This window comes from Uranotaenia lowii, chromosome 1 (genome assembly GCF_029784155.1).
Source record: "Uranotaenia lowii strain MFRU-FL chromosome 1, ASM2978415v1, whole genome shotgun sequence".
NCBI lineage: Eukaryota > Metazoa > Arthropoda > Insecta > Diptera > Culicidae > Uranotaenia > Uranotaenia lowii.
The window spans coordinates 93,468,397-93,492,622 of record NC_073691.1 but is presented as its reverse complement, the minus strand read 5'-3'; the positions used below and the strand labels follow the sequence as shown (position 1 = coordinate 93,492,622).

Below are 24,226 nucleotides of genomic sequence, written 5' to 3'. Positions count from 1 at the left end.
TATTTTGTTGTTTGATGATAAAATATGTCAAATGACATGAACAAATGTACACGATCGTAGCTAAATTATATCAGATTTTGATATTCATATAGCAAGTATATCTCATTCAGTTTGATACTGAGCAGAACAAAACCTTACGTAAATATAGCTTAGCTTAGCTTAGTTGACTACTCATATCCACCTTAAATCATTGAACTTGAAGTGCTTAGATAGGATCATTCTTTTAAAACTTCAGATAGCATATTTGATTAGGCTATGCTCAATTGACGCACTTCAAATTCCATGATCGCTAGCGTGGCTAAGCAGAACAAGTTCTACCTCGCCAATGGTTGCTACTCCGTGATTGATAGAGGTCATCAGCTTTGTGCAAGGGCCAAAAGAATGGTGCTTGGTACTAGCAGCTCATTCACGATGCACAAAACTCATGCTCTCTCTTTGAAAATGACCAATAACGGAGCCGGCCACGTCCTAGTAGTCAATGAGGAATGAAAGAGGGATTGTTAGTAGGATACTTCATAGGATCAATCAACAACCTTTTGTCTCTTTGTATTTCAAAGATTAACTTTGAAAAATTCAGAAACAAAGGCAAGTCAAAATCACCAATTATAGAAACCGTCTATACGTCTGCGAATCTATATTTCAATATCCCAGGAAAGGGTTTTGTTAGTAGGGGAAAGGTAATAGATCAGGATCCATTTTGGTGAATGGTGCGATCGAGTTTTCCTACACCTCCTATGCTCCTAGATTTTTTAAGGAAACTCCTATTTCTAACGTTGAGGCAGTGATAAAAAGTTTAAACGTATAAAAAATGTGTTTACTTTTTCTTTAAACTAACTTGTTTTCCTAATTCTTGTTCCTGGTACACTAGTGTGTTTTCAAAAAAGACCCTTTAGATTGAAAATACTTCTATCAAACTTCGAAGAATATTTGAAAGGAGATATTTAAAATATAAAAATTTTGTTAATGGATGAAGTGATTCTTCTTTTTGTTCCTTTAATTTTGAATTTGTTGTGTAGGTTATGATTGCTGAATAAAATCGTTTTTGGAAACTCATCAATGCAATTCAACTCTTTGCCTCATATATGTTTCACGATTGCACGGAGAAAACAAATCAACCAAAGTCAATCGTCAGATATTAGAAAACTTATTGAGTTGTTATGTCCTGATATTATTAATTGATACATCTTAACAATTAATATTATTTTAATATGAAATTTTACACATATGGCAGAATTAGAAACTGGAAGAAAACATAAGCGAGAATATAACAATCAGTTTTAAAACAATAAGTCAACAGATAATCAAGCTTTTGACTACATTTTAACAAAACCATGTTCTCACTAAAAGCCATATTTTTTTTAAATTTAGCTACCTTTTTTGAAGCAATTAATAGCTTTGAAACCTTATCGATCGTATGAATAACAAATTTGCTTCGGTTTGAGTGAAGAGCGAATGCGCAACATCTCTGTTTCGGGAATGCCGTATGCGAATTGTGGTGGCTGAGTACAGTAAAAACATACCATTGTGAACTATCCATTAACTTTAGAAGACTATGATTTTACACAGTATATCCCCGATAGCACTGGAGATCAGGGACCAAAATAATAAATATAACTCAAGCTGCGATAATCTTAATCGAATAAAATAAAAATACTTAGCTTCTTTCCACGGCCCGCTTCTTCGGATATGTTAAAAAATTGGAAGTCGTTAACCTTAGTTTTCAGCATATATTGGCACTCTAGCCACTGCTGTTTCCCGCTATGTTCTGATTCTGGTTCTTTTCAGTGACGTGAACGGGTAGTGATGGTGTAACATCCCAATTTCTGCCCACTGTGGACAATTTACACCATCTTTAGCTGCTGTTGATTGGCCAAGTATTTTATATGGTTCAATCGATCATGTGGTAGAAGCTTTTTATGGAAAATTGCATGAAGTATTCCGAGCTATTGTTCCTGTTAAAAAACGGCGTTCACGTATTGGAATAAGTCAACCTTGGCTAAACCCCGAACTTCGTAACCTTCGCAATCGTTTGAGGAAAGCGAGAAAAAGGTTCCGCAACGGCCATGATATGACCGTGTCTCTTGAGGTACGTGACTTAGAGAGCGCCTACAACACATTACACGTGACAAGCTTCTGTGACTACATCAATCGCATTCAGGATAACGCTCGCACCGACCCCTTATCTTTTTGGTCATACGTTCGACAAAGAAAGGGTACTCAGAGTATACCTCAAGTGACCACATACAACGATGAAACTGCCGAAACGCCAAATGCTGTTGCAGTGCAATTCTCGACATTCTTTCAGAGTGTTCTTAGCACTAACTCACCACCTTTATGCGAATCATACCTAAGTAGCTTGCCGAATCGTGACTTCAACCTCCCTCTGCTGAATTTTTCCTCGAACGACGTCTTCCGGAAGCTGTCTACGTTAGATGAAACAAAGGGACCTGGACCGGATGGCATTCCTCCAATTCTGGTTAAGAAATGCGCCGATCCGTTATCCGTACCAATTTCGATCATCTTTAACCAATCGTTAACGGAAGGTACTTTTCCCACCGCATGGAAAATCGCATCGATCACTCCAATCCTCAAATCCGGCGACGCGCATCGAGTGGAAAACTACCGAGGGATTTCGATTCTAAGCTGTTTGCCTAAGGTATTCGAGAGCCTCGTTTATGACGTACTTTATCAATCGGTGCACCACTGTATTTCTGAAGATCAACATGGATTCATGAAACGTAGATCTACGACCACCAATCTTATGACGTACGTTTCGAAGTTGGTTACTAGGCTAGATAAACGTCAACAAGTCGATGCAGTTTATGTAGACTTGAGCAAGGCTTTCGATAGAGTACCGCACAAATTTGTCATCGAAAAAATGCGTCGGATAGGACTACCTGATTGGCTTTGCAAATGGATCAACTCTTATCTCGTAGACCGGACGGCTTACGTACGACTTAACAACGTGAACTCGACGCCTTTTCGAATCACTTCTGGAGTTCCACAAGGAAGTCATCTGGGACCTTTGATCTTCGTTCTTTTTATTAACGATCTATGCGCTATCATTGAATCGGAGAAGTTGTTGTACGCCGACGATCTAAAAATTTTTCGTACCATAGCTTCACTAGTTGACTGCTGTGCTCTCCAAAAAGACATCGATTCAATTCTAACGTGGTGTCATCAGAATGGTATGGCTCCTAATATTTCCAAATGTAGTGTCATATCTTTCACTCGTAAACGTCAACCTTTGAACTTCGAGTACAAAATGTCATCGACTACTCTAAGCCGCAATTCCATCGTCAAGGACCTTGGCATAATTTTGGACACCAAGCTCACTTTCTCGCAGCATATCTCGACTACAACAGCTAAGGGCTTTGCGGTTCTTGGCTTCATAAGACGAAACACGCAATTCTTCAACGACTACTACAGCCTAAAAGCACTTTATTGTGCTCTTGTACGCAGCATTGTCGAATACGGAGTACAAATCTGGGCTCCATACCAGGTTGTACAGTCAAACCGGATTGAAAGAGTACAACGATGTTTCCTCAGATACGCTCTGCGCCAGATACCATGGAACGACGCCTTGAACCTCCCGCCCTACGAACAGCGCTGTTTGTTGCTGAGTCTACCGACGCTGGCATCAAGGCGAATTCTCCTACAACGGCTCTTTGTCTTTGATATTCTACAGAATAATGTGGACTGCCCAGAATTGTTGTCGTTACTTCCGTTTAACGCTCCTGTAAGATCTACTCGAACGCAGGAGTTCCTCAGACTGACTACTAGACGAACCCGATACGGACAAAACAACCCTTTGGATACATGTTGTGCTCGTTTCAATGAAATAGTTAGTAACTTTGATTTTAATATTTCTAAGGCTGTGTTTAAAAGTAGAATAAGATAGTATCCTTTCGTAATGTGTAAACATCTCCACATGTCTGCAAAGACTAAATAAATAAATAAATAATTTTCACAAATCAAAACAAATTTTCACGAGACGAAAAAAAACGCGTCCGTCACCGGCAAGTCGACGCCTGCTCTTCCTATAACTCATCAAGATATGAATATAATTTCTAGTACTATGGCATAACCCACATTATTCGCTAAAAGCACCCCTTATAAACGCGTCAGCACTAAATTTTACCACTGATCACGCTGAAAATTCAACCATTTTCTGTCTAATTTTTTGTTGTCAGATTTTGGAGGTTCGCAATACCGACGGCAGGTGGCGACCCTGAAAAATTTGACAAAAAATACCCTGTAGGAAAAATGTACCTGTTTAGCCCGATTTTATCGTAGAAATTGCCTGTTTTTTTTTTTAAGTTGGGTGGCATTTCCTAACTGGGAAAGCATCTCTTCAAATCGATCGAGATTGGATGTTTACATTTCGACACGGAAGGCCAATTTTTTAATTCTTGACGAAAATATTTGATTAATTTTAATAGTTTTTTCGTCTGTACTGTCGCTATATGTGTTAATTTTAACGTGTTTAGTGAAGTAGTGTACAAAAATCATAAGTGCCAGAAATTTTAAAGTGGATTGTGACTAAAAAGTCAAAATGAGTGTGCAAGGTGCTGCTCCTCAAGGAGCAGCATCAATAACAGCAAGTTTACCTAACCTGCAAAATAGGAAGAACGTAGATGATATGGAAACCACGGAAACAGCTGAAATTGGAAGGAACGACCAGCCACCAAGCACCAGATTGGTAGAAGAAACGAGGGTTTTTAAGAACTACCAGTACAAATCATCAGATGGACGACCATTTAGAGTCATAGTGGAAAATGTAGATGTTGAGAAAAGAAAAGTTATAAATCGTTTAACTGTTGGGATAATACTGCATCAAAACGGATTTGACAAATCGATTGAAGATATCAGCAAAACTGGAAGGAACAAAGTTACGGTATATGTTGGTAACTGGAAAGACGCAAATCGATTGGCATCATGCAAAAACTTAGAACTTCAAGGATACAAAGCTTACATTCCACGACAATTCATTACTATGACCGGAGTTATTTCAGGAATCCCTACTGATATGGATGAAGGAGAACTGATAAGTAGTATCCAATGTCAAGTAGAAATTGACTCAATATTTAGATTATACCGTTATAATGATGACAAACAAAAAGAACCAACTCATAAAGTGGGAGTGATATTTAGGAGTAATATATTACCTACTAATTTAAGTATCTTTTCTGTTATTTTCAGAGTTGAACCCTATATTAGAAAACCCGTGATTTGTTACAAATGTTTAAAATATAATCATTTGTCTAAAAATTGCAAGTCTAAGACTGAAAAATGTGCCAGCTGTTCAGAAGAGCATCCGACGGACAAAACCTGCAAAAAAATCAAATGTTATTATTGTGAAAGTAATGAACATAAAACGACGGACAAAATTTGCCCTCGTTGGAAAAAAGAAAGCAATATACAAGCTAAAATGGCCAAAAAAGGAATGACATATCAAGAAGCTAAACAGTCCTACATAATACCTACCGAAAACCATTTTGACGTATTGAGAAGTGCCGAAGAGTATCCGACGCATGCCGAATCATTTTCAAATGTTGTAGCAAGAGCACCAGGTATCCACCAGAAGACAATTTTACATCGAGAGGAGGTCAACAAACATCGTTTAAACAAGGGAAAGGAAAGGAAACAAGGACAGGAAACAGTACCAGGAGTAGCCAGTATTCTTGGACTATCTTCGAAGGAATTTGTTAAAAAAAGGAAAATGGAAGAAGAAAAAGAAGAAACTAGAGGAACAGGTTTAAACAACGATTATAGAACGGGAGAGATAGAAAAACTAAAGAAGCAAATAGAAGAAAACGTAAAGAAACAAACTCAAACAGAATGGAAGAAAGCTATGGAAGAAGTAAGTTATAAACTGATTGAAATTTTGAAGCCTCATGGAGCACCTGGAGCAGAACTTTCTGCAAAAATCATAGGAGAGCTAAAGAGAGCAGGTGAGTGGACTGGAAATAGTTCATGATGCAAAGCAATTTTAATATATTACAAACAAACATACAAAGTCTGTATACAAACAAGAACGAACTTGCTCATGAACTATTTACAGAAAAATACGATGCTGCACTGTTATCGGAAATTTGGGTAAAGCCTGAACAACTAATGACACATAGATGGAACATTCAAGATTACCATCGAATACTATCGCCTAGAACCGACGGTTTTGGAGGAGTTGGTATTTACCTACGTTCGGATTTAACATTCGAAAAACTTACATTGAGTTCGACTACTCAATTTGAAACGTTAGGAATTAAAATACATACACTGAATTTGGTACTAGTCACAATTTACATTAACCCACGAATTTCAACACAAGAACTAGAAACTGCAATTTCAGTTTTACTCAATGAACTTACAATACACTCCAAGATATTCTTGGGAGGAGATTTTAATAGCCACAATGAACTCTGGGGCTGTCTGGAAACTAATAGTAAAGGAAATTTAATATACGATTCCATTATTAACTCTAACTTGTTAATACTAAACAACGGCGATTTTACATTTATACCACATGCTGTTGGGCAAAGATCCAGCGCCATTGATCTTTCGATGTGTACTGCAAATATATTTAACGATGCCAAATGGGAAGTCTTTAATAAAAGTTTTGGTGGAAGTGGTCACCTTATGATCAAAACACAACTGCAATTGAACTTCAAAACAAAAAAAGGTATTATTTTGATAAAATAAAAATAACCGAAGAAATTTCACAAATCAAACACTATGAATTTGATGAAATCAAAGATATTACGACAATTTCAAATGAAATTTGTAGAAAACATAAAAAAATGAACACATTTATTCCAAAATATTACTGGAGCTCTGAGCTTTCTGAACTATATGAAGCTAAACAAAATGCATTAAGAGACTACAACAGATGTAGCAGTACTTCTAATCTAATAGAATGGAAAAAAACAACAGCTAAATTCAAAAAGGCAAAAATAAAACACATAAAAGAAAAAATAATGGAACTTACTAATTCCATAGATCCCCGCAACGTTAAAGAAAACTGGAATTTAGTGAAGAGATTAAAATTTAACCCTGTGGTAAATCCCAAAAACAATCCCATATTGCACGATAAAGATATTGCTGAAAGATTTCTTTTTAAAAACTTTGGTCAACAAGAAATAAAAACACCACTTCAACCTGATTTAAATACAAGACCAAAAATACTGAGTTTAGAATCCTGGAAAGGTTTTTTAAAAAATAAATCTATTCGTTCCTCACCAGGAACCGATAACATGAGTTATGGAATGCTAAAATGTATGGATCTAACTACTGTCACAAAAATACTTGATCTATTAAACCAAATGTGGCGAAATGGTGATCTAGATAAACACCTGAAAGAGATAAAGATCATACCAGTATTGAAACCAAATAAACCTCCCGAAGAAATTGAATCTAGTAGACCCATAGCACTTCTATCAACTTTAACTAAAACTATAAACGCAGCAGTCCTTGAAGATATTAACCTCACCTGCTTAAGCAACAACACACTGTCAGATTACTCATTCGGATTCAGAAAAGGTATGTCAACAGAACACTGTGTGACATTTGCCACAAATTTTATTATGTCGTCAAGAAGAGAAGTTGTTTCGACTCTCAAGAAGAGAAGGTTTTGTAACTATTGGAGTTTTCTTCGATTTCTCAAATGCATTTAACAGTGTAAATGTTGACAAATTGAGAAACTTGATGCAGAGCTATGGATTCAAAGGGGACACTGTTACGTGGATTTATAATTTTCTGATCAACAGAAAAACGATAATAAGTACAGACCAAGGAAAAGTAGAACACACAATCAGCTGCGGAGTACCACAAGGTGATGTTTTATCACCGGTACTTTTCAATATTTACACTTCTTCTCTTCACAACACAAATCTGGATAGAAATGTAATCACTTTACAATTCGCAGATGACTTTCTGAAAATAGTACGGGCAAAATCGTACGAAACTGCCATGCAGAAAATGCAAACGGAGATTGATGACTTCACAAGTAAGGCTGAGGAACTCGGATTAAAAATAAACTGTTCCAAAACTAAGGCTATGCTGTTTAAAAACTCGGATAAAAGGCTCTTGCTCACTTTGAATGGAGAGACGTTAGAAACTGTAAGGAACTATAAATACCTGGGAATAACTCTAGACCAGACACTCAAATATGGAATACACATTAAAAACCTTAAAAAAACATTCATGGACAGATTAAATATGTTAAAAATCATCGGAGGAATTAGGCATGGAGGAACCCCAAAAGCTATGATAATGTTCCACAAAGCTCTTTTCGGTAACTATTTAAATTATGGCGCTACTCTATATGGAAACACGGCAAAAAAATATAGTGACATGCTAGAAACGACGAACAGGCAAGGCCTACGTATAGCAACTGGCTGTTCCAAAACTACACCGATAAACTCATTGGCAGCATTAAGTGGCGAAGGCCCACTATCACTAAAACGGGTTTTTTTCACAAAAAAAAGGATTGCTTTGCACATTTACAAAAACGACTTAATTGCACAACAATTACAGTCACTGAACATAAATTCCTTAAAAGCAGAATCACAGTGTACGTACATTGAAAGAATATTCATTAAAAACTACAGTGAATTTCAAATACTAAAGTCTGCTTCATTTAATATTGGAACAAATTCTTTTGCTCATTGTGGCGCTCCTAGTGGACGGATTTGGAAACTTTTTTCACCCACGTGTCGGGAAATTCATTACCTTTCACCATGTATTTATGTCATAACACCAAACGATAGCATTTTGTAAACAACCGCCATGGAAGCCGAACGGAGAGATCAAATTGTGCACAGTTTTCTTGAAAATCCATTGTTGTCGGCATCGAAGCTAGCTAAACAGCTTAAAATGCCCAGAAATACCGTATGGCGTGTTATCAAGCAGTACAAGGAAACATTGACGACGGCTCGGAAGCCGCATTCGAAGCGTCGGAGTGGAACTGTCGACCGGAAACTGCGTGGGAAAGTCATCAAGGCCGTCAAGAGGAATCCCGATCTTTCAGACCGCGATTTGGCCAATAAGTTCCAGGCCGCTCACAGTACGCACAGTGCGACGAATTCGTCTCCGGGAAGGAATAAGGTCATTCCGAGCCAGCAAACAACCAAATCGGACGCTGAAGCAGAACAATGTGGCCAGAATCCGTGGTCGAAAGCTGTACGACCAAGTGCTGACCAAGTTCGACGGATGTAAAGTCTGCTTCATTTAATATTGGAACACAAACAATTGCGTGTAGTTCAGTCATTTATTAACGAATTCATAATTTGTTTTTCATACAAATGTAGCATTTTCTTTACTCTTTCATAAAAAAAAAATTAAAAAAATTATTCATTGCTGTTTCGAAGAATTTCTCGTACTCGTACTCGTAAGAAAACTGTGCACAATTTGATCTCTCCGTTCGGCTTCCATGGCGGTTGTTTACAAAATGCTATCGTTTGGTGTTATGACATAAATACATGGTGAAAGGTAATGAATTTCCCGACACGTGGGTGAAAAAAGTTTCCAAATCCGTCCACTAGGAGCGCCACAATGAGCAAAAGAATTTGTTCCAATATTAAATGAAGCAGACTTTATACTTACAGGCTAAATCTTGTAACATGCTAAATTTCACGATTAAAGAACAAATTATAGGGTCAACTCTAAAAAAGAAAATAACATCTCCTATAGTACTTAAATCACTTACCCAAAACATGATAAAAACAAGCTAACACCTATACGAACAATGGTTCACGGATGCTTCCAAGTCTGGCCATAAATGCGGACTCGGAGTTTTCGATGCTACCTCGGAAGAGAGCATAAGTCTAGCATTAGCTCATGAAGTAAGTATTGCTTCTGCTGAGCTCTTAGCAATACGGGTCGCATTAGAACAAGTAAGAGGCAACGGCATAAGAAAAGTGGTCATATTCACTGATTCACAGGCAGCATGTAAAATACTCAAAAGAGATCTAAAAAACAAAATATTCGACAAAGTTACACTCGACATCTGCACACTAGCAACGCAAAAACAAGCTACAATCCAATGGCTTCCGTCACACATCGGAATAACAGGAAACGAAAAAGCTGATGAACTAGCTAAACTAGGACTAGAATGCCCAGCTATTCTAGAAAATAAACTGCGGTTGGATGATGCATTTAGAAACTACAAAAAGGATTTCATCAACACTACTAACAAATGGTATCAAGATATTGCGACAGAAAATCACAAAGGACTGAAATTTTTCAAATTTCAAAACAATTTTGATCTAAAGCCATGGTACTGGAATTCAGAAATGAATAACAAACAAATACGTACAGCAAATCGACTACTTAGTGGACACGACTATTCACCATACTATCTTGGACTCTTTCGAATCCGTGATACAAAATTATGTGAACTATGTTCAGAAAACTTCACAACAGAACATGCTCTATTCCACTGTATACAGTACAATCACGTTAGAAATCACTACGATTGGGAAAGATACAACAATCTATTCGAATTGATTAACAACTTCGATGAAGACAAAATAAAAAAAGTCTTGGGATTTCTAGAAAAAGCTCGATTAACAATTTAATTAAAAATTGTACTAATTAGACACACCGTGTTATCGAAAATCTGAATAACATTGATACCTATATACGTAGTGGTGATATAGAGTATAACACTCTCGGCCAATAAACGAAATCCATACATACATACATACAAATCGATCGATGCGCATTCTGGAATCGACATTGCGTACTGTTGGAAAAATTATCCAGAAAACGAAATCGAGTGTCCAGTCAGTATGGTCAGTGATTTTACTTCGGAAGTCCGGACTTCCGACTTCCGACAAAGGAAAGCGAAGTACTAGATTTTCGGAAGTATGTGTTTTGTGGCCATTTCACCAGCGACGTTTATCAAAATTCACAATATATTCCGCACTATTTTTGGTATGCCAAATAATGACCCAAGCAGACTTTTATGACAAAACTATACCTTATTTTGCTATCATGTCTTCAAAGTAAAATTGGGTATTATTTTGCCCGAATCAAGGTGGTACAATGGCAAAATTTGGGTCTCTCTTTTCATATATTGATACCTCAATAATCCCAAGAGTAGGTTTCAGTGAAACCTAAATAATGCCTCATTAAAGTCATTTTTTTTTTGGATCATTTTGTGCTCAGATCTGATTTCCAGAAGCCATAAATTAAATGCATCATACAGGAGAAAAAAAGTTACAAATTATTTATCGAATAGGACCCAAGAATTTAGATTCTAGACAGCAGTGATCAAAATATGAACCCACCCAGTCCCAGAAGGTAATTTTAGTTCTATGAGTAATTGTTAGCTGGCTTGCTAGTAGAATAGCTGTATTCAAGCCTTTCATAGGGATTCTGTTCAAAATACATTTTATGTAGTTTAAAACACTAGAATTTGATGATGGACCTTTAGGGGTTCTCATTTTTCGAGCAGGTCAATGAGCGAAAAGTATTGATTAAATATTAAAATAAATAGGGGAGATGGGGGCATAATGGCCACCTTAAGGAAAACGGTTATTTAACCATAGAAAAGAGCTATAATATGGAGGTTACATTATTGTTTCGTGTTCAGACACTTGAAAAGTCTATTCCCTAACGGGCTGAAACGTGAAAAACTAGATGAAAACGTTAAAAAATGCATTTTAAAAAATTTTGAAAAAAGCTGATAACCAGCCACTGTGGAGGCATAATGAGAACCCCCCCTGAGGCAGTATGAGCACCATTAATCAGGGCAAGATGTGTGTTTTCTGACGGGGAATCTAACAGCGAATTCAATTCGATGAAGTCAGGTGAGTCGTAGATTCATCAAACAAAGCAATAACAAAATAATCTAGGTCTGTTTGTAGAATACAAACAATTCACGCACACTCATACATTATGTGCTTTGTTCGGAGGATGATGCTACTAGACGTATAATGTAACAATAAAAAAATCGATCATGAATTGTAAATGGAAAAAATCACCTCAAACAGAAATCTAACGCTAGTCTTTTGATAACCTCTCCGACACCTTACCAATAGGCTAAATCGTCGGATGAAAACTAGTCAAGGTGTGGCGCTATAAATCATTTTAATTCGCTGCTAGATTCTACGGCAGAAAATGCTCATTATGCCTCGATAATATGGTGCTCTATATGCCCCTAGTCAACAAATTTAAGTAAAAACGTGTTTTAAAATTGATAAAAGTGAAAAATAAAAAATTTTATGATGGTAAAAATTGAGAAACAATGTGTACATCATGTTGCAGTGCGTACCTTATAGATCAAGGTTATTTTAAGATCATAAGAGCTTATTTCGTGGTGCTCAAAAATTATAATATTTTCGTAACTTAAGAACCAAGCTAGTTTTTTTTAAATATCTCTGTAAAGATGATAAGGAGATTCCTTTTTTTGTGAAAAATTAATACTATAGGAAGTACGAAACAAATCCTCATGAAAATTTATTTAAGAAAATACGTACTTTCGTAGAAAAGCGTAGTGCTCATTATGCCCTGGGTGCTCGTTATGCCCTCATCTCCCCTAACCTAGAAAAATGCACGTTAGTGACGTTTGAACTGATCAAATAGACTCCTGAAAATGATGCGCCAAGTTTTTTCGAAAGGTAACAAAAGATGATAAAAACCGCGTCTAGGCTTCTCGAAGACTAGTTGAAAAATGAAAGGGGGCTTTCGCAAAACTTCCAAATATCGAAGCAGGCTGGTATTTATAAACTTTTTTTTCGGCATCTTGCGCTAAAAGTGATGGTCAATTTCAAACCTAAATTGAATAATAAAAGCTGTTCTTTGAAAGCCTTCTCAACTGAGACATCACATAGACGGAATGTAAATCGGTTCTGAATGTTACGAGTTACAGACAGACGACTTTCCGTAACCTTGGATGCTTCCGACATCCTACACATTACCTACTTTCGTACGAGAAGAACATGCTCTTCTGTCTGCTAATCTGATGTGTGGAAAAATAACTGAAGCATGCGGGAGCATGATTAATGTCATCCTCACAAACAATCATTTATTTTAACGAGCCATTTAGGCATTCGGTAAAGCCCTACTTCTTTACTCGTTTGGATTGTGCCTCAATGTTGAATTCGTAATTTTATTCAACAGCAGGAAAACGTAGCATAATTACATAATATCTTCAAATACGGTTTTTGAAAATGTGAGATAATTTTAATTTGTGAAGTTTTTCGGTTTTGTTAAATACTCGAATGATATGCAAAATAATTCTAAATTTTTATTAATACGCTGCAATTCGGACCAGGATCCCATTCTTCTGTTTACTGTGAGACGAAAATAAACAATAGTAATCGTCATTATCGAAGCAGGCCGGGTAAATGCTAATTCGCGTGAATCGAACCATGTTCTCTACTGTCGATGTGATCTAAGAAGAAATGCATGACGAAATTAGCTCAGGTCAGGTTCGTTCCATGCGTACAGATCTACGCGTGGTTCCTAACCGTGACGTATGTACCTACGAATATGAGTGTAGTGACCCGCTCGAGTTCTTCTTCACGGAAAGATGCCCTCGAAGTCATTATAAGTAGTGCAGTGAGCTAATTCACGTTGCATGGATTTTATCGCCGGTAAGTTGTGGTGACTTGAACGACTACTTTGACAAGCCGGAGAAAACGACGACGAGGCCCCACATTCAATCCACATACATACCTATCCGGAGAGCTTGATTTGTTTTTGTGGTCTGTTACTGTTTCCTTTCTGCGTCCATTAAAATAATTAACCATCCCCACGTGAAATAGCATACATGCATACGTAGATTTCAACGTGCCGATAAACCCGGGTGACGGACATCATGGTGAGCTCGTTCGTTGGTGGCCGGATCTCATCACATCCACGCCAAACCAAGAGGCGCGATCGGTCATCTTCGCCTAGCCTGGCAGCCCAGTTCGAGGTTGTTGGTGCTGCTGCGTACCCTTATAAAGGTACTGCGCGCATTATCAAACAACGGTATTTTAAACTGTTGAACAAATGCTTTAAATCGCGATAGAGCTTCGAGCGAACTGAGTAGGCTATGGTTTCACATGAAGGTAGACGGTTAATTTACTATTTTAATTGGCAATTTGTTTGGATAGCGGAGTTATTAGAGGAATGAAGTTGTTTTTATATTTTTTCTTTGTAAACTTCGAAAAAAATTCTTTTCAAAAAATAAAGATACAATTTAAAATTTCTTACCTCAACCACAATCCATACAAACTGCACCAGACGGTAATGTTTGAAATTTGCAGACGGATGGCGCCGAGATGGCCTACAAAAGCCGGAACACCGCATTATAGTAGCAGGGCAGCCGTTTTAGTTCACGCACTTCAAAGTAATCTTTCAAAGAGTTTAGTACGTCACGGTAGAACGCGCCCATCAGCCCGTACTGGGATGGATTCCCTTACGCGGCCAAGCGTCAGTCGTCGGCTCTCGTTCTATACCTACCAGTATAAATTCTAGCTTTGTTCTCGGGTCAGAAGAATCCATTCGAGTGTTAGCTTGCACATTTGACCGGTTCAAAAATGGTGAGCACAAGAACTTTGGTTTTGCCCTGTTGTATTTTATATTAGCCGCAGAGTCGTGGGAAAATAGGAAAACCCGAAAAGAAGCCGTCTCGCGTTTTGACCAGACCACACAAAATTCTCTGTGCGGTTAGGGTGTTTGGCTTACATTGTGGATCGTGTTAAACGAGGAAATGCTACACATTCATTCCCATCTATCCATCTGCTTTACAGTCAGATTCAGATAGACACAGTAGGCGATGACGTCGCTCGGCTGCGAACGCCGAAACAATCAGAATATTCGATTTCGAATAAAAAGCAGCATGCTAGGATTGAAACTTCTTTTAAGAGCCTTTTAAAACATCTTTTCTAACTGTTGTTGGAATAGCGAAATAAATCGGTAAACTGTCTCTGACTCTGCAATCACCGGATGGGTGATGGGTGTCTGTATGGGTTTTGTATTGTGGGGGCCAACAATGGCCAAAATCGGTCATCAAATGGTGGGCGTCGTCTTCTGGCCGGCCAGATTATGGCACCTAATGGATGGATGAATGAATGGCTGTGTTGTGGTTGTTGTTTATTTTTAGATTCGTCAGCCAGCAGCGCTGGCCATCAGAATCGCCGGAAAGCGAGACGGACAGGTTATTTATATGGAGCTTTTGAATTTCGAGTAGCACAAATAAATAATTTCTGGTCGCGTTTTCTTGTTCGACATTCCTACATACTATTGGGCACATCGTCATCTGTGCTATTTTTTAACTATATTTAGGTAGACAGATTATGCAAAAACATAAAACATTAGGTCGATATTTCTGTCTGGGGCGGCGGCCCCCAGAGATGCTTCTTCTCATCCGAGCGAATGGCTAATAGTATGCCGGTGTATTCCGATAATATAATAACAGTGCACAGAGCAATTAGCATTTCGAGTCTGGGTCATGCCGGTCTATCTGGTTCTGTCAATTAATGGGTGTACATTTTCCGTCCTAATTGGATAAGATATTAAAAGGGTCGTTTATGTTTTTTTTTGTTAGTGATGTTTTCAAAGTTCTGATTTCAATATTTTAAAAATAATCTCGTTTTTAAAAAAACCAACGAACTACTTTTTATTTCAGTAGAACTGTCGATTTATTTAAAAAAATTGTGGTTGACGGTCAATACAGAATTTGTAAGGATTATTTTGACCACGTTCAGTATCCGGTTCGAAGGACCATTTGCTTGTTCCCAAGTCAAGTCTTAGAAAAAAATACATTTCGCACCAACTGGCATTCGCCGTTTTTAACTTGCAATATTCAATTTGTTGGCTTTGTATTAATTCCCTTTTTGCCTACTCTTGTAACCAGAGCTTAAAACTATCGACAGCCTTGCGTGAATGTGAAATTTCTCTCCATTCAGAGTCTTCCGTTTTCGTTTCCTTCATTGCCTTCTCTCACTCAAAAAGCTCTCTTTGACTGAAAGGGTTTACAATTTTCTTTCGCTCATCTTCCCATTCCTTTTGACCTACGGTCACAGTCACTTCGAGGACATGACTGTGAGCTTCGATGCAAAATCAGTCATTTCGATTTTGAATGAATGGAACCCGTTTGAGAAAAGTTTAACGTTGTTCCCGGCGCAAAGCCATCAAATTTATAGCGGCTAAACGGTAAACGATAGAAACTTGATGGCTTTGAGAGAATTTATTTACGCAACAAGATCTTTCATATTCTATTTAAAAATAAATGATTGATTCACATAGAAGCGAGATGAAAAATATTTTTAAAAATACTTTGAGTATTTACCTGATTCATTTAACAGATCTGCTGATCGTGCAATTAAAAAATAAGGACATCACAGAAATCGAATGAAAAAAACAGAAAAAGTTAAAAGCAATTTGAAAAATAAAATGAGAATTTTTAGTTTATGTTAATCCTCTAGAATCAATTTTTTTTCGCTGAAAAATTCACAAAAGGCTAGTTTTATGATTACAAACAAGGTTTATTCTACGAAAAACTTTTAAGATTAGACAGAAATTTTGACAGTTGCATATAACTACAGGAGTAAAAGAAATTGACTTTCAGTACTTTTTAGATTGTAATTTCTAGAAACTTCAACAATTTTTCCTAAATTTTGAAATATATAAACCCTGGCCCATAGTTATATTTTTAAGTGTTTTTTTTTGAAATTTTTCAACAAATAACTGAGATATTTCAACTTATACTCAAAGTAGATACTGTACATATTTTTCAAGTTGTTGTCAGACTTTTCCAACCATGGTTCATGTTTCATCTCTCCTACTTAACTTAGGAATTTTTCTTCTGGAAAATCAATCCAGTATGGCGGCCACTCTACAACCTTACTGCCAATAATTTAATAATAAGATCGTAAAACTCTTTGACCAAGAATAGAAATAAATAGGTATAGAAAAATAGAAAAATATAATAGGAATAGAAAAATAGGTTAATTTTTAGTTTTCTCATATTTTTAATCTTCTCGGAGCTGTTGTATTTGACAACTGCTTGTCAAACCATTTGGATTATTGTGTCGCCAGTCCAGCGCTGTAAAATCAGTTGAGCGACAATGGATTTTTCTCGGAGTAGGTAAGTTAAACCTAACGTCGGAAATAGTGCGCTGGAATCGTACGGTGTCTCGCCATCCAGCGCACTACTTCCGACGTTAGGTTTAACTTACCTACTCCGAGAAAAATCCATTGTCGCTCAACTGATTTTACAGTTTTTCCCTGTAACGACAATAGTATGGTTTGTTAGCTTGCCATATTTAGAATGATTCTGCGAAAAAAGTAAATAAAAATAATGATTGGCTTTGGTTTTATGGCGATTTTAGTAGACCTCGTCTTATAGCGGGGTTTGGCACTAGAGGGTTAATTTTTTTTCTGAATAAGTTTCAGAAAATCAGTGTACCTATTGATAAAAAATGTTCAAATTGCTAAAACACTCAACTTTGTTGAACATTATAAAGACAAGAAGAATTTATATCAATTCAATGCCTCCAATCATTACTTCAAGAGTATTTTTTATTATTGGATTCAATTATTCAAGTTATCAGCTTTTTAATGATGTATAAACGAAACATTAGATTGCATTAGTTTATTTGCATAGAGTAAGGTGGGGTAAAAGTACGAGTCGGGTAAAAGTACGTTTTAGGATTATCACAAACCGAGAACAGTAAAATTCAAAACTCTGGCGTGGATTGATAGTGATTTGAACTGCCAACAACCAGCCATAATTTTTTTTCGTAGAAGTTGGAAATACCCCGAAAAATGAGGTAAAGTAGCTTTTTTGCTTGAATGATGTAATGTTTCAAAAAACGGCAAACATGTTTATGTAATCAAAAGTCTGGCTTTCAATGAAAGTTTCAGTGTGTCTTTTTAGTTGTTTTTAATCACTATCAAATGCCGAAGAAAGAATTGAATTACTATTTCTCTATTCATCACAATAAACTGTGAATCATAAGAAACCTCGAAGGGGCAAAAGTACGAACTGCAAATGGGGCAAAAGTACGAAGGGTCTTCTGAAGTAAATCTGAACGGAAAATTTTAACTTCTTTTTTAAATGCTCTGGAAACATCAGTGCATATTTTTGTTTCTTCAAGACTTGCTTGCGCGAAAAATTGCTCAAAAACGATGAGAACTTTATTTCGAAAACCTGCTGAATATGGACAATTAGTGGAGAACTCCAAATTCACACAGGTTTTTTGCCCATGTATAGGATTTGTATCAGAAGCGAACAAAGATGCTGCTGCTGTAAGCAGAGATCAACACAAAATAATTTTCCTGATGACTTCATGCAGAATTGTGGAATTTTTAATGGTCGTACTTTTACCCCACATCATTCGAACTTTTGCCCCAGAGGTGGGGTAAGAGTACGTTTCGATAGCAGTTAAACATTTTCACTACTGCTTTCAAATGCCTCGACCGATTATCTTCGTAATTTTGTAGAAGAGAGATAAAAGTCTAAAGAATCAAATGCTGTTCTTGTTTTTTTGGAAAACAACCGGCAAAATTTTCTAAAAATAGGATAGCACTAAGGTCGTACTTTTACCCCACCATACTCTACATTCAATCACTATTGAGTTATTTATTGACTTTCTCTAGGTGAAAACGCCTCAGTTTGCAATTCATCTCATGAAAATTAATGTTTTGTGCGCCTACATCGTCTGAGAGCTAATAACTTTGATAAATGAATCCTTCAATGAAAACGTACGAACTCAGCCGAACTCTATAATTTGATTGAAAATAGGCAGGTTTTTTTTAAATGCTTGAAATTTCAATATTTTTCATCCGATTTCAATGATGTCCGGAACAAAGTTTCTTAGAATAATTGCACGATCTACAACTTTCTTCAATATATTTCTCTCGTATGCTTTCATTACGTCGTATGAAACCTCTTACGAATTCACAGAAAACTGCTGCAAAAGTTTTCAAAACAGCTTTTAAATTTGTATTTCATATATAGAATATGTTGTCCAGGCTACAAATATTCTAAATAGAAAGAAATTGCGACTAGTTTATGTCATGTTTTTATTTTTGCGTAGTAAAACCCTTTATTTACATTTTCTTTCATACGACGTAATGAAAGTTCGCGTGAGATTTAGTGTCCAAACTAAGCTTTTAGAACAATATTTTTTACCTCCCTTCTAGATAAATTATTTAATAATATGTTTTTTCAATAGAATACTAAAGTTTTTGTTGCGTAGATAAATTGCCTCGAAGACATCAAGTGTCTATGGTTTACCGTTTAGCCGCTATTAATTTTGATAACTTTTTCCGGTACATGCAAAGTAGCGTAGGCGAAAATGAATGGCTCATACATTCAAAGAGGATCCAATTGAATGATTTTTCAACGTTTGATCCTGTCACGACTTTGTGGAACGAATGAGTGTGAAACGAATGGTGAAACAAAAGAGAAGACATTCACAGTCAACAAGAAGCTCACTCTCTCCAAACGGAGATTATTTCATCGACTGCCAAAGAAGATGAAAGGGAGAGCTTTTTCTCTCACATTCAACCCGTTTTCTGTCAATGAAGGTGACTGTTTTGAGCACTGCTTGTAACATTTCCTGTATGCTTATATTCAACATAATTCGAATTTTGTACTGAAATCAACAACATTTATCTGCAGATGCATGAAAAATAATTCTGCCGATAAAAAGTATCATCATTGAAGGGCATTTCTAAGCTATCGATATTGAATGTTTTTAACATACATATTAACAACTTAGTTGAAGACCGCTTTACGTTCAGATTAATGGAATAAAAAATAACAGAAATTTACTTTCTGTTTTAGAACTCTATTTATGAACATTATTATTACTTTTGAAATGAAGAGTTAATCACCGTAAATTTTTTTTATGAAATTATTTTGTCGGCTATATCGGTGAAATTTTATATTCTTTGAGGAAGAATATTTAAGAATTGAAAGAATATAGACGGATAGAAGATTAGAATAAGGTGAAAGATGTTGAAAATGAGCGGAAGGGTAATTTTAATTTGAAAAACTTTTCATCACATTTCATCAATTTGTTCCTCACGGGCCTACTACCTTGCAGTGGTTGATACCGATAGAGCTGTAGCAACCACCACACAATAGTAGGCCTAGCGTGGTTCGTCCCACAAGTGGAAACTTGCAGTACGAACGAACAAAAAGATGAAATGTGATCGCTCAGAAAAAGCTTCATCGATAGATGCGGTTCTCGGTATTGTATCATTACGTGCGGTCTAGTCAGTTTTTTCGACTATTCGACTATCCGTCTATATTCTTTCAATTCTTAAATATTCTTCCTCAAAGAATATAAAATTTCACCGATATAGCCGACAAAATAATTTCATAAAACAAATTTACGGTGATTAACTCTTCATTTCAAAATCAATACTTGGCTAAAAAAGAAAATAAAAAACACATTTCATTACATCGGTAGATAGCCTAGTATCGGACCATCGACCGTAGCGCGAATAGTGGAAAAAACTGACTAGACCGCACGTAATGATACAATACCGAGAACCGCATCTATCGATAAATGTGTCTCGGTCGTATTTGAAGCTTTTCTGAGCGATCACATTTCATCTTTTTGTTCGTTCGTACTGCAAGTTTCCACTTGTGGGACGAGCCACGCTAGGCCTACTATTGTGTGGTGGTTGCTACAGCTCTATCGGTATCAACCACTGCAAGGTAGTAGGCCCGTGAGGAACAAATTGATGAAATGTGATGAAAAGTTTTTCAAATTAAAATTACCCTTCCGCTCATTTTCAACATCTTTCACCTTATTCTAATCTTCTATCCGTCTATATTCTTTCAATTCTTAAATATTCTTCCTCAAAGAATATAAAATTTCACCGATATAGCCGACAAAATAATTTCATTATTATTACTAAAAATTCAGTAATTAGTTCTTATAAAATTGGCGCATTTAGTAAGATAGGTTTTCTTAAAACACCTAGAATATAACATAGTATCAAACAAAAAAGACTTTCAGTTGATTTTTCAAGTTAATTCGATGAAATTTTCGTAAAAAAAATTGGTTTTGATTATTGAGAAGATAAAGATGATCTACTATGAGTGTACGAATTCACCAGAATTTCGTTGTTTGTACAGTCTTGCTTGATTATGTGCACTAGACTAGTTCACTTTTCGGCCTTTTTTTGCAGATCAAAGCCGGATTCATATGGGTTGATCCTCATGCATTTTCAAGTATTTCTGTTAAATTTAAGATCTTTTGAACTAATCTCTGTTCTGCGCAATGAGTTTTTGTGATAAATGTCAATCTTGAACATTTTCTTCTGAGAGTTCTTGTAAGCCACTGTTAATATAAAACGATAATTGGTAGTTGTTGATATTCTCAGCATTTTTATGGATCTGTTTTAACGTTCACGTACAAAATAAAACGAAACAATTTAAAAAACCATAAACAATCAACTTGTACAGAAATTTTGCTTACAAATTGAAAGTTTAAAATCTGCAGTAAATTAAAAAAAATCCACAAAAGTGTTTCTTTTAATTCAAAAATGACTTTTTTCACAAAAATTCATTGCGCAGAATAGAGATTAATTCAAAAGATTTCAAATTTGGCAGAAATACTTGAAAATGCATGAAAAACAACCCATATGAGTCCGGTTTTGATCTGCGAAAAAAAAAACCCGAAATGTGAACTAGTCTAATGTACACCCATAGAAAAGGTTGCCAATGCCAATGCCTGTTTAGCAAATCTCTGTGCCGAAAATGCGCTGAAAAGTGTACTGTACCAAAGATGATATGATTGGAATAGCACTCAGGAATAGCATTAAGATCCGAGCTCCGCAGCAAAATGATGCATGAAGACTACATTCAAGCAAAACAAGAAAAACATTCAATGGGATTTTCATCCTATTAGTAAATTTGTAAACCTCCCATAACTTTGTATTGATGCTTTTTACTGTCAGTAATAGCAATAAAAATTTCAGAAACGATTTATTTTGTATGGTTATTCGTATAGGAAAACAAAATTTTTCATTCCAAAATCGCAAGATTCTTCCATATAAATTTCCATAAAAACTCAAGAATCATCTAAAATTTTACACTAATGCTTGGTGACTCAAAAGGCATCGATAAAACATACGGAAACAAAAAGTCATTTTTTTTTTTTGCAGCGGTCTAATATCTGTATATGTATATTTAGTGAGAATCGAACTCACTGCAACATTCTCATCTCGGCTTGCTTGTCCGATATCGTACCCAGTGCACCACCTGAGTCGGTTAGCAAACGAAGGTTTATTGTCATAGTCCTTCTGCCCCTAACGATTACCAAAAAAAAAACGCACTGCATTGGTTGTCTGTCATTTGGCCGGTGTTTTTTTCATCCTCCTTTATCATTGATGGGAAATGGAAGAGAATGGGGTGGGAATGGGAAACTAGAAACTGTTTTCTATTGCCGGCCGGTTTACACATAGGCACAGGTTATCTTGGCTAATGGTTTTTTGCCGTCTCGGTTAGAAACAAAGATTTTTTTCCGAATGCCTATTTACATAAACACAGCGCTCGGTACATCATTCAACAATATCCTTGCTGGCTGATTGTTTCCATTCTGCTTAATCTTGTGATAGCATAGGCGGCATCCATAAATTACGTAACGCAAAAATTGCACTTTTTTGACCCCCTCCCCCCCGTATGTCACAAATCGTAACATTTACACGTACCCCCCTATGAAAATTACGTAACGCTGGTAGTTACCCCCCCCCCCCTCATTTTCTCAAGGTTTTAATACTCATTTTCGAAAGTTAAAACATATAAAAAAAATAACGTTTTTCTAAACACAAGGCACAATTTTCCCGTTTGTTTGGATAACGTGCCGCTATCAAGCCTACCCATTTTCTGATACCTGAAACTGATGATCACGCAAAATATACAGTAATATTCGTTGCAATTTTTAAATAAATTGAGATAAATTAGTAAAATTTCGGTCTTAATGTTGAATTGAATTCTTGGGGGTAAGTATACCTGTTATTCGGTTTTCCAACGGTTATTTCACGGATATTCAATACACATTCTAGTCTATTTCAGAATCTTCAGAGAGAGAGAGAGTCTATTTCAGAATCTTTAAAGAGGAAAGATTACAAACCAGTTTCAATCATGTTGACGCTAACAAATTTAAACTGATTTTGGTTTGCATATCATTCTGCACAAATTGCGTGACGAAGAAATAGCTGCGATTAAACTAAAATTTGTAAGGAAAAAATCGTTACGTAACGATAAGCATACCTCCCCCCCTCCCCTATGTCACAATTCGTAACGCTCGAGCTTACTCCCTCCCCCCCTAGGAGCGTTACGTAATTTATGGATGCCCCCATATAGGATATGTTTTATTTGGTTTCTTTCAGACATATACAATGCTGTTGCGCTGGGAGGATAATGCCAGTTATTAGAAAGCTTGTTAATGCCAGTTCGGCATAGAATCTTATACCGGTAATTCCCCATCCAAGGAAGTCCATTATTGGAGTAGAGTTTGATTTGTGGGTGTAACTTTTGCTCAACGTAAATTACGCTTAAAAGTATCAAAATTCATGATATTCTCCGGCAAGTCTTCAACATAACTTTTGCATATGACAATGATATGTGACTCGAAAGTTGTCTGATGTCCATCCAAGAGTACTTTAAGGATGATCACTGACATTGTAAAACTCAAAAACTTTATGAAAGGATATCCTATGATGCATTATATTCCCTCCCATAATACATTATAGGAATACGGGCTGTAACCCCGAAATCTCGTTTGTATAATTTCAATGGCTACGTTCCAATTAAACCGAACGATCCCAATCGAAAAGAGTACCAACCTTCTCGTGTACAGCAAAAAAAAAAAGCTTTACAAGACATTCATAAATACCTACTATGTAAGTATCGCAGCGTCCAAATGAGGACGCTGGGACAAAAAGTAACAATTACGGTCCTTTCACCAATCATGCATCATCGATCGCTCTGGTCAAACGGTCCCGTGTCGTCGTGACGGTGAAGTGCATACAGGACAGGACGGTCGCAGACTCCTTCCTCTGCGGCATCCTTGATAGCAAACTTGTTCAGATAATTGTGCATCGGGGTGGTTCTACCTGAAATGATAAAGTTTTTCTAATATTACTTAAATAAATTTAGACTAGAATCTGAACACCCGATGACGTACATTAACAAAACAAAATAGGAAGAATTTTTATTCAATTTTTGTCACCCTGATGTCCCACATGCTGCTGCATTTCTCGC

The 24,226-nt window shown here is 36.5% G+C and overlaps 1 protein-coding gene across 2 annotated transcripts in view; it reads left to right on the top strand.

Moving 5' to 3' along the window:
• Positions 1 to 24,226, top strand: part of LOC129741138 (ras-GEF domain-containing family member 1B-A-like) — a 132,238-nt gene that overhangs the window by 35,210 nt on the left and 72,802 nt on the right. The gene's annotated exons all lie outside the window — the stretch shown is intronic.